This window comes from Eubalaena glacialis, chromosome 12 (genome assembly GCF_028564815.1).
Source record: "Eubalaena glacialis isolate mEubGla1 chromosome 12, mEubGla1.1.hap2.+ XY, whole genome shotgun sequence".
NCBI lineage: Eukaryota > Metazoa > Chordata > Mammalia > Artiodactyla > Balaenidae > Eubalaena > Eubalaena glacialis.
Genome location: NC_083727.1, coordinates 42,102,459 through 42,114,772, shown reverse-complemented (window position 1 = coordinate 42,114,772; position 12,314 = coordinate 42,102,459).

Genomic DNA, 12,314 nt, shown 5'->3' with positions numbered 1-12,314 from the left:
TCAAATATTGAGAATATTTAATAACACTAGAAGTAATTTAATAACATTAGAAGTAGAGTATGAAACTTTAGAACTGAAAGAGCCCTCAGAAATTACTTTGTTCAGCTCCCAAGCTTTAGAGACGAAAAAAATGATCCAGATACATCCAGTGCCATAGTGCAAGAGAGTGACAGTTTTGAGGCTTGAATAAAGGACTTTGTGACCAATCACTGCTCTTTCTCCTGCTCAAAGTTGACTCCTTATGGTCTTAAAAATCACAACTTGGTGAATTTATTAGGGAAAAGTCAGGGCACAATTCTCCTATCAGTGTGTTGGTTTTTTGTGTTTTTTTTTACCAGATCAGATGGGCATTGTTTGCTGTTATGACCCAAACCATAAAATGATGATTCTCCTTGAACTGAATTCTAAAATTCATGGTTTCTGGAAGAATTAGTGATAATTAAGAAATTTAATTTTCCAAAGATAGATGTAATTTCCTAAAGTTTTTTTAAATCTGGCCTGTAACTCATCTTTTCTTTCTATGTGCAACTTCTTTTTCTCCATTTACTGAACTAAAGGCCTGGATAAAGGATCTTATCAAAATTCTGTTATTCTGTTGCTTGTGATACGTGGGAATGTCTATTACAATAAAGTGAGGAGCAGTTATTTTTCAAACATGTTCTTGCAAACGCTGTAAGGTGGGAATGTGACTTCCTTACACCATTATCTCTAATACAGGTCCATGGTAGGAGAGCTTGATTAGTATAATGCTCCCAGAATCTCTCCTTTTCTTCACTTGCTCCACTCCTGGCAAGTAAGGGTGACTTACCTGATTGAAGCATTTGGTAAAAGTAAACCTATCGTGTTTGTCTTAGTTTTGCTTTTTTTTTTTTTCTCTCCTGTTGGGGTCTAGCTGTCCCAGGAAGCAGGAGTTCTGCAACCTTACCACCCAGAATAAAGAGATCATCTGCTATTTAGTTTTTCCTGTAACAAGGTGGTAAAATCTACTGAATTATTGGGCTTAGTTATCAAGGTTGTCATGGTTCTCACAGTAAGTTATCTTCTCTAATGGTCTTTATGGCTAACAAATGTGATATTTTGATCTATAGCCCTTTCTTATCTAAGTTTTCAATTTGTTTGAAAAAAACAAGGACCCTACAGACCTCAACCAATGCTCCTGGCATAAAATAATTAAATACATAACCCACGAAAATATAATATTTAAAAATTAGCTTAAGAACATGGTAGGGAGAAGGAAAACTCCCATTTTTTTCCCCTTTCCCATCAACTCTATCAGTGAACTCCTGAATGAGTGACCACTCCTAGGCCAGTTTTAAACAAGGGATTTCTCCTTGGTTTTGTACAATGAGATCCTCCTCTTCCCACCTTCTGGGTGTTGGTACTGGGCTTTCTCTCTCTTGCTTTCTCTCTCTCAGCAATCCATCAACTTTGCACATCCAGTATTCCATGGAATCCTGGCTATCTCTCACCTGTAAGCCTCCTTCTGAAAAGAAGCTCATGTTTCAAGTTTTATTTATTTTTATGTCCATGTTTTCTCTTCTTCCCCTAAAATTCTGTTCTCCTTGGAGTCTCTCTTTTTCACATAATTCCTGCAATATTCCTTCCCCTCAGTCCCCCACACGCACATGTAACTTACATATATATATTTCTGTATACTGTATGTAATCCTTACATTTTGTACTGTAGGAAAATGATGATTGATGTTTAGTGACTAATTCTCCTCTACTTTGCCACTTATGGTATCTATATATCTGATATTACTCTCCAGACTCACCAAAGAGGAGTTACTGGAACTGACAGTGTGAGAAAATCTACCTGACTTCACTGACAACCCTCGAAGAATGGGGTTCCTTCTTCCTTGAAGAAGGAAGTCAATAATGTATATGGAGTGACCACTGCAATCTGCTGAGCTAGATACAGTGCTTGATGTTGAGGTGCATTTGCAAATTTGATTTTCTTGAGAAGGAAATATGTGCTACTAAGTATTAAGGGAGCTTCAGTGAAGAGTCATTCTTTAAAATCTATTGCACTTTCTTTGTTCTGATTATAACTTTCAATATTTCATATTCTACAAATCTTCACTTGGAACACAGTGAAAAGAAACAATTGAAATTTCCTTCTTTTGGAGCCATATTGTTAGAAGAGGAGCGATTTTTAAAATATTAGAAAATGATCAGTGCCTCATTTGACAAAACGGTATAGAGTAATATGAACTTAGGAAATTTTTCCAAGATGCCAAGGCTAGGCCACATTTAACTAGTGTTGCAAGAATCTTACCCTTAAGGGCTTGAAATTCAGGTCAACTATTGAAGCCAAATTAAACTACTTAGCAAGTTTTATCTATGACACTAGAATTACATGGATTCATGGATCAAGGCTAAAGTTACTTAAAGACTGAGGCAAGGGACTTCCCTTGTGCCGCAGTGGTTAAGAATCCGCCTGCCAATGCAGGGGACAGGGGTTCGAGCCCTGGTCTGGGAAGATCCCACATGCCGCGGAGCAACTAAGCCCATGTGCCACAACTACTGAGCCTGCGCTCTAGAGCCCTCGAGCCACAACTACTGAGCCCATGCGCCACAACTACTGAAGCCTGTGTGCCCTAGAGCCCAAGTGCTCCGCAACAAGAGGAGCCACCGCAATGAGGAGGCCATGAACCACAACGAAGAGTAGCTCCTGATCACCGCAACTAGAGAAAGCTCATGTGCAAAATGAAGACTGAAAGCAGCCAAAAATAAATTGAATAATTAATTAATTTAAAAAAAAAAAGACTGAGGCAGGGTTCACTGAAAATCAACTGTATTGAGAGGATGTTGAGTAAATTGTTCTGTGATGGACTGAAGAGGGGGGACTCTGTGTAAGGGAGGACCTCTGCAAAGGAGAGCTCAGTCCCAGCTTGCAGCATCTTTGAAGACTGAGAAACAACTCAGGTCACACTGATGTGAAGATGAGAGGGTGATCAGGAAAGACATCCAATTGATTGGGAGGTGCATGCAGAGCCCAAAGCAGTGTTAATCCTAATGGGGAACTGAGAGTTTTAAAAATAAATCTTTGGTTTCATTAAAAAAAAATTAGTTCTGAAAGATCAACAGGAAATGAGGTATCGACTATGTGTTGACATTTCAGGCCATAAAGGGACTGGAAGGAATACAAACATACCCTTCAAATATGCTGATGCATTTGAGCAACATTTATACTGGAAAAAATATTAAAATCATATTTCCCCCACTCTTAAGGCTATGCGCCAAGGTTAGGGAATTAAACAACTGGCCTTTTCTAAGGAGTTTCTAATTTATAATGCCTGGTTTTGTTCCAGTGGCTTGTTGGGCATTGAGACCAATATCCAAGTTGACCCCAGGTCCTGATAACTTTCATGTCCTCGCTGATGACAAACAGTGTCCTATTAGGGTGATTTTGTGTATCTTTTTTCCAACATTAACCAAAAGTGTAAGGTAAATGAATCATATCCCAGAGGTAATGATAAAAAATAGTTTCCAAAGTTTTGTTATATTTTTGTTAATATTAGCTGAATTACAGAGCAAACCTTTCCTTATATCATGTAGTTATTTCCTTCTAGAGGCCACATATAGCAGAATTTGAGTTCAAAATGGCTTATACATAATTTTTGTTTGTTTTCAGTTTGATAAAAATTGAGAACATTAACACAAGCATCCAGATCTTCAGATTCTCTTGAAGAGAAATTAAAAGGTCTAGGACCACTTTTTCCACTTCCCTCATGGCAATGCCTTAATAGAGTAGAATAGTACTGCATATCCAAGCAGAGCAGGTGTTTTCCGATATGGCACCACTCCCTATGATTTTATGTTAGACCAGCCTCATTACTTACTTTACCCGAGTGGCCTTGTAAGTATTTGAATTTGTGACTTGGATTTTGATAGTCTAGCCTGATCCTTCTTCAAATTGTCTCCTGCAGGCCTTTTAACTTACCTTGCCAATAACATTATTTTCCTAAATATTTAAAAACCAAAATATTAGAACAGCCTTGGAAAATCAATCCTTATCATCTTCACCAGCAATTTTGTTAGACTTTCCTATTTTGACCATCCTTTATTTTTAAAAATGTACTGCATCAGTCATATTGATGGGGTGGATGGTGGTGGAAAAAGATGAGATATTTAACAAATAAATAGAAGTTGATAAATAGAAACATTTCTTCTGTGCAAAACAAAATTCCTATTGTCCTTTGGGTCCCTATTTCTTATTCTGACAGGACTTTGATATGTTGGGTTTTCTCCTGAGATCTAACTAACCTATGTCACTTTGCTACCTTTCATCTCTCTGGCAATGTGCTATATTAATGATTAAATTTCAGTGGGTGGATGTGTGAACATGTTAGGCAAACTGCTCTGTGGGGAAGAAAACTCTCTTAGCAGTCTTTTATTTTTCTTTGACTTACTGTGTAGCAAAACCCTAACTTGTGGCCCTGATTCAGTGAGTGGAATAAATTAGGGTTGGACAAATCTGTATTGTAATTCCAGTTATGGTGCTGACCCAGTGTTAAATGGGTTTCAACTTATTGACTGTAGTAGTACATTATGCTTAGTTTTAAGGTTTTAGTTGAATCTTCAACTAAAGGTTGAAGCTAGACATTGACCACCATGACCCTTTTCCAATGGATGTAGAGAAAATCAGTTACCTTTTATTTTTTTGTACAAACACATAAACACACCAGGATTTGTATTCAGATTACTCTGTCTTCCATGGCTTCTTTAGTTAGTGTGACCTGCTCATTGATGAGAACACCTGTGGTAGGCAAGATCCTAGGATGGTTCCCAAGATTTCCTGCTCCTCTAGTGTTCAGGCCTTGCGTAATCCTTGGGATGGTAAATATGATGGATTTTCTCCCATGGTTATGTTGTTATATGGCACAGTTGATCTTAAAATAAGATTTATCTAATGACCCGACCTAATCACATGAGCCATTTAAAAGCTGAGAGTTTTCCTGGCTACTGGCAGAAGGGGAAGTCTGAGATTCAAAGCATGAGAAGGATTTGATGCCCCATTACTGATTTGAAGATGGAAGAGGCTACATGACAAGAAATGTGGGCAGCCTCTAGCAGCTGAAGGTGGCCGCCACTAATAGCCAGCAAGGAAATGGGGATTTCAGTCACACAAAAGACTAGGAATTAAATTCTGCCAACGAGAAAGCAACAGATTTTCCCTCACAACCTCCAGACAAAAACTCAGCCCAACTGCCACCTTGATTGCAATCTCGTGAGCCCGAAGCAGAGAACCTAGCATGCCATGCCAGACTTCTGACGAAAAGAACTGTGAGCTAATACAGTTGTGTTGTTTAATGCTGCAAGTCTGTGGTAATTAGTTATGCAGCAATAGAAAACTAATTGCATTGTAGATCCTTTCATCATCTTTTATGTCTTTTATCCCCTTTTTTGTATTTTTCTGTTTTTTTTCTTTGTGCACCATTTAGGATATATTATTTTTTTGGCTTATTTCAATATTTCAGTTCAATGATTCTTTCTTTAGCTGTGTTTAATCTGCTGGTACGATGATCCACTGAGTTCTTAATTTTGGCTATTTTATTATATTACTTTATTGTCTAGAATTTCCACTTGGTTAATTTTTATGGTTTCCAGTTCTCTGCTGAAATTTCCAGTCTTTTCTTTTATCTCTTTATGTAAAGTAAGAACACCCATTTTAAAGCCTGTGGACGATAACCTTAATTTGTATACCCTAAAACTGTGTTTCTCTTGTCTTTTATTGCTGTTGCTTTTAAATCATATCCTCTTGTTCACATATGTACAAGATAACTTTTTATTTTGAGCCTGACATTATATTTTTAATATTGTGTGAAGAAATCATTCAATGCTTAGAGTGATGTCATCTTCCTTTTGAGAGAACTTATATTTATTTCTCCCTGGAGATCTACCACTCTGGATGCTAGAGCCACTTGCTCTCAGATCACCTTAATACAATTTCAGGGATTGATAAGATTCAAAGTTGGGTTACAGTTTCTGTGAGATCCATTTCCATTTCCAGTTCACCTTTATTTGTAGGTTCCAGCCCTTTTAAGTCCCAATCCATAGTGAGGTGGATTCACCAAGAACCTCCTACACGGTGAATCCAGGAGTTCAGTCACTGTCCCCCTATCTTCATAAGACCACCCAAAGCTCTGCTCAATCTTTTAGTCTCTCAACCACTCCCTCCACAATCAGTCAGTGCTCTGAGGGAAAAATTAGCCCTCAAAGTGAACTCATCTTCCTGGGTCTCTCTATTTCTTTCGATGGTGTTTTAGAAATTTGCTTTTAATACCTTTAAGCAGCTTTAAAAATGTATATTCTGTCCAGCTTTTTTAGCTGTCCTCAACTGGAGAGTTGGCTCAAATTACCTACCATTACCAGAAATAGATGTCTTCACAATCCTTACTTTACAGTTTCTATCTTATTAAAATGAGTGCTCATGACAAAAACTTTATATGAACAGAAGAGTATATTTATGTTGATAGATCTTTTTGAATTGAATATCACATTAGTCCCCTCTTGAGTGAAAACTTTTGAATTGCTTTTCCCTAGAAAAACATTCTCCTTGAGGTGAGAATTGCTTTTGCTGCCCAAATCTGAAATAAACTTCCCTGTTTACCCTGATAATAGTACTTTTAAGCTACCTACAGCTGTAGTTTTGGCTTCCTTTTTTTAGGGTATTATATTAAAAACTTTAGACAGATTTGTTGACATCCTTTTAATGCCTACCCAGTGGCTCTGGAGAGACTCATTGGTCCCTGAGCTTACATTTATTGTATTATTTTTGGAGAGCATCCTGTTTATACTATAACTTTGACATTTGCACATTAAAATTTTTGGTTTCATTTCTTCATAATTAAACTGAAGATCGATGACAGAAATTAATTTGTGATTTTGCTGAGGCAAGATCTTGACTTATGAACTCTTCGAGGCTGGTGTGGTGATTGGGAAAATCAGCTGTTAGCCAGTGATTGAGCCCCACTGACAATCCAGCACTCAGTTATACTGCTTTCTATGCAGAGTTTTGATTCTCTATAGTGATATTTTAAAATTTCAGGATTGTGTAAGTTCCGGGAACTATCTGATATAAATGTCAAGGGCCTAGTGTATTTCATTTTAATTAGTAGAAAGAATGTGTTTTCCTCACTTAAGTTTTGAAATCTTACCACAGCTTTCACAGAAAAATAGTTGGAATACGGGGTAGCAAAAACATCTTGAAGAAATGAGATTGTGAGCTAAAAATTGTATGAGGAACTCTATCCTAATCAACTTTGGAAGCCAACCACATTAGACTATTTGTAAACATGTGCAACTTTATCTAGAAATATCTCAGCATTCTCCCTTTAATAAATCAAAGTAAAGCAGAAGTGACTCAATGTCCTTCAGAATATGCAGATTGACTTTTGGAAGGTCAAAATCATTCTGATCTTGGGCACTGAAAGCTAAGTTCTTAAAATAGATTTTGATAATTTAGTTAAAAAACCTTTACTAGTACGGTATAGTTTAATTATTGCAAAGTTATTGAGCTATTTTAATTTTCTTTTTTGTGTTATTTCTGACTTTTTATAAAAGCTTAATAAAATTCTTAGAGGACAGGTGTTTGGGGTTCACTGAATTTTCTGATTAATTTCTGCTCAAGCTTATAATCTTTTTATGTTGATGGGAATAAAAAAAATTGTATCCACTTGACTGACTTAGTAGAATATACTGAATGTAATTGAATTTCCTTTTTTTGATTATGACACTTAACAATAAATGATTCATGGTGGTCATTCAGAACATCAGAGTTTCCTGTGTTGTTTAGGAAACCGAACTAAATTTCTTCTGACTTTTGGACTCTGCGGAAATGATTTTCTCAAACTGCATGATATCAGCTTGTTTTCATGCAATTTGACTTTGTTCCTTAGGGTTGTAGACCATGAGAATGTAATCGCATCCAAATAATGGTTAATGGAGATAGTATATGTATGTATTGGGAATGGATTTATTTATATTAATTTTGGAAGGTGGAATATTCTTTTTCTTGGACAAGGATTAGAGAATCAAGCTAAAATGTCTAAATATACCTAAATTAGAATTTACATCATTTGATATGATATTATTATAAGTTTGGCATCATTTCTGGCTTGGTATGATTGATACTTAATCTGTAATTGGAGAAGCTATGGCAACAATTTCCTGTAATGGCTTACAAGCTGTATCTGATTTCTCCTTGGGGGAGAATTTCAATTGTGTATTACTTCCCAAATATGGACAAATTTGGCTGCCAGCTCTTTCTTGAATTTGGTATTAATCTTTCTGGTGAGCCTGCAGTTTTGTTTATCACAATTAATTTTGATGTGAAGAAACAACAAAACCTTTGATATTTTCATGACCAGGAGTTAACATCTTGGTTCAAGGAAAATTCACAGCAAACATGAAAATGAATCTCTTTAGTAGAAGTCTCTGAGTTCAGCCTTCAATGTTAACAATCATAATCATAATCATAATCATTCAATAAAGAGTTATTGAGAGCCTCCTGTTCTGCTATATGTCAGACACTGTGATAAGCAGTCCTATAGATAAATTGTGGAGCATGGTTAAGTAGAGCTTTAGATCTTATCTAGATTGCATGTATTAGCAATGATACCATTTTATATATGCATGTGCACACACATACAGGTTTTCTATGTTTCAAAAAGCTTTTAGCATCTTGTTCGATGGTGAAGCCCTCACTCACTGAAAAGGTGGAGACCCTGAAACAAAAGAAACCTGTAAAAGGTTATGAGATTTCTGAGGATGCCTATTTCTGTGTTGATAGTCATATGAGGAAATGTAATCATTTGGAAATGTCATTGAGGCGGGAATCATTTTTTTTTCTCCTTTTAAATTACCTCAGTGAAAGACAGAATAATAATATTGTTCTTGTGGTTATAGAAGTTGTGCTCATGGACTGAGGAGTCAAGGGTAAAATCCAGAGTTTAAATTCTGACTTCAACTTTATAGTGGCCCAGGTTATCACATACAATGTTTACACTAGGAAATTGTTGTCGGTACTTACCACCTACTTACTTTCCCATTTAGGTATGATTATGATTTCTGTTTCCCATTGCCACATTGCCCCTTGTTTGAATGTAGATTCAGGAGTTAATTAATGGTTTGTGAATTCACAAATATTCTATGTGTCATTAATTGCTCCACTTTGTGTCATCTCATGAGTCAAGCTTATATATTTTAATACGACATAAGAGGACAAGCAATTTAGGAGAAAATTTTGTTTTCTTTGACCTTCAGAGAAAAATTTAATATATTTGTAAGAGACAGAATTGTAACCAAGGCTTTAATTCTGCTTCACTTGTAATAGTTATTTTACCACAAGCAGATATCATTGTATGCATGTTACTGTCTGACCCAAAGAGCTGCTTCCAGGACTATCATTTATTTGTTGGGTATTAAGTTCACAAGAAAGCAATATAAAGCTGCTCTCAACCATTAGCTGGGGAGAAAAAGCTCCGTGTTTTACATCAGTGAATTTCGAAAGGGTAACATATTTAGTTACCTGTGTGTGAGGTGATTATACAGTTGCTCTGTGTCTTTTTATGTAGTGATCAGTTGAGAAGGCTTTAAAAACTTATTTGAATTTATGGCTGTTGCCTGGCCCTCCTCCGGCTTTATATCAAGCAAGGTAAACAGGGTGAATTCACCCATGCGGGCTCAGTGTTTGACAACTTCCTGGGGCGTGCAGTCACTGTTGCACGCTCTCCAGTCACTCCATACAAAAATCCTTATTAACAACATGGTGAAAGCTTCACTGTCCCCCAGGAGCTTCTTCCTAATCAATGCCTGTGGCCAATCTCTTTAGAACTCCACAGCCTGCAGCCTGGGACATGCTTGGCAGCCGAATTCTGACTCACAGGTACAGTAGTTTGCAATGAGATTGTGAACATGCCAGGTGAAGAGGTTGGCGCCCCGCGCCCCAGGCTGTTTCTCTTAGACAGCTGAATGTTACTCTGCAAAGTAATCTAAAGCATTGATTTTCTTTTTTTCCCCTATTCTAAAAAAGGTATTAGACACAAAAAAACAAATGTTTTTCATTTTACCCATGTGGGACAATATTGGTGTTTTATATAAAAATAATCATATAAATAAGGTTGTCATTTTTGTTGCCAGAAGCAAGAAGAACTAAGCGTGTTAGTATTCTTGGGACATTTTCTTTAGTTGTGAGACTGAGTCAACCAAGTAAATAGGATCTTACAACCTCTAACATCTATTATATAGATGTCTATATAGTTGTTCACAAAGAGGTCAAGTCTCTGATATAAAATAACTACAGGAATTGTGAAATGAGGCTATAGAACCTCCTTTGTGTCACTGTTCTAAATAAGACACGTTCATGTAGGGTCTCTGCACTAGAAGGATGAGTAAACCTTGTTTTGGAAACAAGTTTAAAAAAATCTTCTGACCAAAAGAATACGTTTTTCTGGCCTATTAAATCTATGTGCATTCTAAAATCTAATCTCAAATCATTATATCTTGAATCACTCCAATTTTAAATCAACCATAAATAGTAAACAGTGCTATCCTACTTCACATTTGAGGAGACATAGGTTCAAGACCACATAGCTAGTGAGTAAGGAAGCCATTCTATCTATAATGAATGATTGTTTTTAAACATTTATTGAGTTCTATCAGGGTGTTCTTCAAATACTAGACACAATTCCTTTCAGATTTTCTCCTCCTTGTTTTGGGTAAGTGACCTTCATGACTTTGTTCTAATTTGTCAGAGGATGTGAGATGTTTCTCTTTGTTATGATTTTTGTTTTATGTTCAATTCTGACTTTTCTTCATAATGGTAATCTAGGCTGCTTTGGGGAAGAAAGAGAATACCTGGGATTTATATCAAAGACATTGTCAGATACTTTTTTTTCCTCTTTGCTTTCACTGCTTGCCCCATCCCGGAAAGATGTGTCATGAGAAACAAAGAATTAGAAGTTTTCAACTGGCCCAAGGGGAAGGAACAGCTCATGTACTGTGCTACATGGCATCATAAATCAGCAAGGATAATACCCGTGTGACTGTAATCTGGTATTAATTCTGGCACTAAAATTTTAATGCTTCCCTGGCCAACCCTCAGAAGTATTGGGGGTTAATAAGGGATTTTAACTGGGGGACACTGAGTTCCTCTGGAGGTAAGTATTTGGGAATTTGGAGAGTCCTTCTACAAGTGAGCTTTATGAGGTCTGTGTATTAATACAAATGGCATCAACAACAAGCAAGCCAGGGCCTGTGGTAATGGGGGGTTGAGTATCTTTAACAGTTCATTCTTTATTATTATCTAGGTGCTGAGATCAACTCTGCTCCGTTGGGTATATAATAAACCTTAAAAACAAGAATGTTGAACTGTTTATAAAAATGTACTCTTCTTCATGGACTCATGGACAAATATTCATTGCCAAATGAAGCAAATCAATGTTTTTTTTCTGCAAGTTCATTAATTTAGACTTGTCATGTGGGTGACTATTCATAAGGCTGGACTACATATTCTGAACTGCATATATTAGACTTAATATATATTTATTCTTCTCACTGCCTAAGCTGATACTATAAACAGTGACATCCTATGTGGAAAATGTTTCATAGAAGAGGGGCTGACTAATAAAATCTGTATATTTTGATAAGAATGCAAAAATATGTAAAATTACTTTTGGCTGAGCCCATGATAAGAAGTTTCAAAACGAGGTGCTAGACCCCCTAAGTAGGATTGTAAAGAAGGCAGTAAGAACCATAACTACCCTCATCCAGTGTGAAAAGGAGAGAGAACGCAGTGGTATAGAACTACTTAACACCTAAGGTAGCCACCTGGAGCCTGACCCATCAACGGGAGTGTTAAGGGACCTCTTGGGGAATTGGGACACTCCAATAGCAAGAATCTGATTGGAGGCCTACTGCCTAGACGGGGGGCCAAGGGGAACTCCTTGGTGTTCAGAGGGAGGGTGAATATTTATGTCAGGGAACTGCCGGGGAGATTGTGGTTTTGAAGAATCCATAGGTGTGCCCAGGAAAGAAAGGAGAAGAGAGAACTTAAAATAACTGCCAGGACCAGAGGAAACCAAATCCCGACAATACTGGCACCGATCTTGGAAGGTTTTTCCTCATTTTTTTCTCTTCTCTCCTCCTCAACAATGGAAAGAGCTGGAAGCTGCAGCAAGGAGGAGAGAGTGGAATGGTCAGTGGAGGATGGGGAACTAATGAACATAGAAAGAACCTGCCCATGCCTTCCTTTCCTACCGTAGAATTCCTGCCTGCAGCAGGCCTAACTGGGCAGAGATATTCTAATGT